This window comes from Schistocerca piceifrons, unplaced genomic scaffold (assembly GCF_021461385.2).
Source record: "Schistocerca piceifrons isolate TAMUIC-IGC-003096 unplaced genomic scaffold, iqSchPice1.1 HiC_scaffold_307, whole genome shotgun sequence".
Classification (NCBI taxonomy): Eukaryota; Metazoa; Arthropoda; class Insecta; order Orthoptera; family Acrididae; genus Schistocerca; species Schistocerca piceifrons.
In genome coordinates, this window is record NW_025728523.1 from 20001 (window position 1) to 25000 (window position 5000).

The window sequence follows — 5000 nt, forward strand, 5'->3', positions numbered from 1 at the left end:
GGCGACACCACATGCAATACCGCCATCTATGCGCATCTGACAACACTACGTCCGCACCACAAAACATACCGCCATCTGTAGGTCTCCCGCAACATGACCTCCTGCAACGACGCTACCGCCATCTATGAGACGCCAAGCCGACTAAGACAGCGATGGCGCCACAGTGGCCGCCTTTCGACGCCACCCACAAAGGCTGCAGCCTCTGTCGACCATAGCACCCAATCTCCAGTGGCTCTGCCGCACGAAGCCGTGGACCGGCAATGACGCCACCCGCACCCGTTCGTGCACCACCCCAACCGCCAAACTCGCACCTCCAGCGGATGAACGGCGGACGTTTCCCGCACTCGTAAAGTGCAATCCACCCCTATAACTTGCGTTTCATGAAGAGTTATTTCCAATATGCGACATTCCCGCTGTCCGTATACATGAGCCGCGACCTGTACCACTTACGAGCGAGAGACGCGATCGCGTTGCTCACTGTACGGCGTCCGATACCGAGCCATCAGCATGTCGGTCCCCATGCGCGTTGCACTCGCACTCGCAGTCGCAAAAACGTGGGGCAAATATATTACGCGGAAGAGTTATAACAGACCGAGCCCCACTGCATGGGGGGAGTCTTTGTCACTAATGTACACAGATGGAACATTTTGGACTGGAACCAGATTACCCGTACACACGGCGCTGATTAGTAATCAATGCAGAGCCATCAAACTACAGCAAATATACACAACTGTCCGTATACATGCTGAAAGAGTCTGCCCAAAATGGGAACCACACGTCAGCCAGACACTCTGATCACGCACCACTCTCTGCTTCTAACAGGCGCACATACAATATGTAAGCACCAGCATGGAACAACATCCAGTGCATCTTCTCCGCCACATTACACAATCCACACTATCACAACCAGACCAGGAGGTCCGTGCGGAAAATACAATATCCCAGCCTTTCGACATCCACCATTGCGCAGACCAGGCACCAACACCCACACATGTCCTATACAACGGTGCACCCAACATCACAATAGTACCTCCTGTCACAGCGCACAAACAATGACATGAGTCAAAGACACAGGTCTCACACAAGCATAGAATTGGAGCGCCGCCTCTAATAAGCCAAAGGTGCATCCTGACGTGACAAATCTGATCATGTCACAAGCATTCACTTACTATAATCACTATCAACGAACCTGCCGCCCCCGCCCCCCCCCCCCCCTACACCTTTCCGTACAACAACGTGTAACCTAACCTAACCTAACCTAACCTATGTTGTACCTTAACCTAACCTATGTTGTACCTTAACCTAACCTATGTTGTACCTTAACCTAACCTATGTTGTACCTTAACCTAACCTATGTTGTACCTTAACCTAACCTATGTTGTACCTTAACCTAACCTATGTTGTACCTTAACCTAACCCATGTTGTACCTTAACCTAACCCATGTTGTACCTTAACCTAACCCATGTTGTACCTTAACCTAACCCATGTTGTACCTTAACCTAACCCATGTTGTACCTTAACCTAACCCATGTTGTGCCTCAACCTAACCCATGTTGTGCCTCAACCTAACCCATGTTGTGCCTCAACCTAACCCATGTTGTGCCTCAACCTAACCCATGTTGTGCCTCAACCTAACCCATGTTGTGCCTTAACCTAACCCATGTTGTGCCTTAACCTAACCCATGTTGTGCCTTAACCTAACCCATGTTGTGCCTTAACCTAACCCATGTTGTGCCTTAACCTAACCCATGTTGTGCCTTAACCTAACCCATGTTGTGCCTTAACCTAACCCATGTTGTGCCTTAACCTAACCCATGTTGTCGCCTTAACGTAACCCACGTTGTCGCCTAAACCTGCTCTGTAATTGTTATACGACTCGTTCAATTACTGTAGTGTTGCCCACCCGCAACCCTCGCAATATAGTTCGCTACTCGCACTGCCCGCACCCCTGTGTATCGCTTCATGTTAAACACCTTGCAAGTCTTGCTCACTTTCCACATGCTCCTGCTGTACACTGTAATGTGGATGGCAGCAGGACGTACATGCCGCCCCTCCCCACGTCCCCACCTTGCCCCCTGCCTTCGCAAGCTGGTTGGTGAGAAGTTTGCATGTTCAATGCCCTTCGCATGCGACGTACTCAGGCTACGTTGTGGTGCGGCCTGTGTCAACTGTCCGCTGATGTCGTACGCGTGAACCACAATCTGTACTGCACATTCGTCCTTATGTACTGAATGATACATCGTGGCACATGTGTGACCGCACAACGACTGCGCCCAAAAACGGCGGACCATACAGTGCAAATATTGTGCACGCAGCTACGTGTCGTCTCCCTATGAGAGCTGGATTGCAGTGTGGTACGCCATAGAGACGTGTGGGAGGAACGGACGCCGTGGATGGCGATCAGCATGAGCTGTCTGTTGATGTATTCGGACCTAGTCGTCTCTCCTCACACACCGTGATGGCATGGTGCACCGCGTTCCATATCTGCGACATGCTACAGAGGCCGGTTGACAGTCGTTCGAGCAATGGACATCGCATACGTACGGGGGCCACCTTCCACGTATTGTCTAGGCGTGCACATTTTGTTGCGTGTATGTGGGCAGACGTAGTGTGGCGTGACACCTGACACAGGCATGCAATAATCGTTGAAGTTGCAAATGGCGATGGACGCCTGCGTTTTCTGGTGAAGTTACGCAAATGAACAAATGGTAACCTGTTGTGGTGCGGTTGTTCTCGCTAGGGGTGAATCGGTGATGGCGACGATAGGTTGAGGTACTAACCGGTTGTTCCAGCGATACCCACCATGCCGACGAAACTGAACGGCATCTGGGTGTGAAGCGATACGCGGCGGTGGCTGGGTGGGACCGTCCCCGGCCGGTGAGGGGGCGCCTCCCGGCGTGCTGGCCGCGCGGTGCGTGGGCGCACGCGCTACAGCCGGCTGGTGGGGGCGGCCAGTGGCAGGCGCGCCGGCCGACGGACGCGGCAGGCGTCGCAGCTGCGCGCCGGCGCACCCTGCGCGCGGCGCCGTGCGGCCAAAGTAGGTCCTCGCGGGCCCGGTGCGAAGCGCGGTGGACATCTTCAGTGTGCTGGTCCGATTGAGGACTGTGTGCGTTGAGGATGCGCCGCCGCCCGGCGCTCGGCGCCGCGACGCCGTCTGCTGCTCGGTCGCCCCAGCGGTTCTCGCTGGTGGTTTGTATCGCAGCTGTGCGGATGTGTTGGCGCGTGCGCTGTGCTGGGAGAGTTCGCTTCGGCACCCAAGTGGGGCTTTTGTCCTTCTGTGGCGCTGGCGTTGGAGCTGCCGGTCACCGTAGGTGGCGCGTGTTGTCTCCCGCCGGCAATGCCACGACAGCACGCTCCCGGGCCTCTGTCGGCAGCGGCAAGCTCAGTTGGGAGCACGGGTGGTCGCACCGAAAGCGTCTACTCGCCTAACTCCGGGCGATTGCGCCTCTCTCGAACCCGACCAAGTACTTGGGACGGCGCTGCGCGCCGCCGGGACCTGAGAGGGTTTCGAGGTGTATTGTGCAGGGGAGCTCAGCCTCCTCCTGTTTGCAGAATGATTGAGCGGACGCTTGCGTGTTCGCGCGGGCCCCCGGGACACACTCCCGGGCGGCCGGCTGCTCAGCTCTAGTTGACGCAGCTCCCTGGTTGATCCTGCCAGTAGTCATATGCTTGTCTCAAAGATTAAGCCATGCATGTCTCAGTACAAGCCGCATTAAGGTGAAACCGCGAATGGCTCATTAAATCAGTTATGGTTCCTTAGATCGTACCCACGTTACTTGGATAACTGTGGTAATTCTAGAGCTAATACATGCAAACAGAGTCCCGACCAGAGATGGAAGGGACGCTTTTATTAGATCAAAACCAATCGGTCGGCTCGTCCGGTCCGTTTGCCTTGGTGACTCTGAATAACTTTGGGCTGATCGCACGGTCCTCGTACCGGCGACGCATCTTTCAAATGTCTGCCTTATCAACTGTCGATGGTAGGTTCTGCGCCTACCATGGTTGTAACGGGTAACGGGGAATCAGGGTTCGATTCCGGAGAGGGAGCCTGAGAAACGGCTACCACATCCAAGGAAGGCAGCAGGCGCGCAAATTACCCACTCCCGGCACGGGGAGGTAGTGACGAAAAATAACGATACGGGACTCATCCGAGGCCCCGTAATCGGAATGAGTACACTTTAAATCCTTTAACGAGTATCTATTGGAGGGCAAGTCTGGTGCCAGCAGCCGCGGTAATTCCAGCTCCAATAGCGTATATTAAAGTTGTTGCGGTTAAAAAGCTCGTAGTTGGATTTGTGTCCCACGCTGTTGGTTCACCGCCCGTCGGTGTTTAACTGGCATGTATCGTGGGACGTCCTGCCGGTGGGGCGAGCTGAAGGCGTGCGACCGCCTCGTGCGTGCTCGTGCGTCCCGAGGCGGACCCCGTTGAAATCCTACCAGGGTGCTCTTTATTGAGTGTCTCGGTGGGCCGGCACGTTTACTTTGAACAAATTAGAGTGCTTAAAGCAGGCAAGCCCGCCTGAATACTGTGTGCATGGAATAATGGAAAAGGACCTCGGTTCTATTTTGTTGGTTTTCGGAACACGAGGTAATGATTAATAGGGACAGGCGGGGGCATTCGTATTGCGACGTTAGAGGTGAAATTCTTGGATCGTCGCAAGACGAACAGAAGCGAAAGCATTTGCCAAGTATGTTTTCATTAATCAAGAACGAAAGTTAGAGGTTCGAAGGCGATCAGATACCGCCCTAGTTCTAACCATAAACGATGCCAGCCAGCGATCCGCCGCAGTTCCTCCGATGACTCGGCGGGCAGCCTCCGGGAAACCAAAGCTTTTGGGTTCCGGGGGAAGTATGGTTGCAAAGCTGAAACTTAAAGGAATTGACGGAAGGGCACCACCAGGAGTGGAGCCTGCGGCTTAATTTGACTCAACACGGGAAACCTCACCAGGCCCGGACACCGGAAGGATTGACAGATTGATAGCTCTTTCTTGATTCGGTG

At 54.2% G+C, this 5000-nt stretch overlaps 1 non-coding gene across 1 annotated transcript in view; it reads left to right on the forward strand.

Annotated features, from left to right (window-relative positions):
- Positions 1 to 3639: 3639 nt before the first annotated feature.
- Positions 3640 to 5000, forward strand: part of LOC124744879 — a 1909-nt gene continuing 548 nt past the window's right edge. Inside the window, exon 1 of the ribosomal RNA XR_007010894.1 lies at positions 3640 to 5000. This exon is cut by the window's right edge and continues 548 nt beyond it. This is a non-coding gene — a ribosomal RNA (small subunit ribosomal RNA).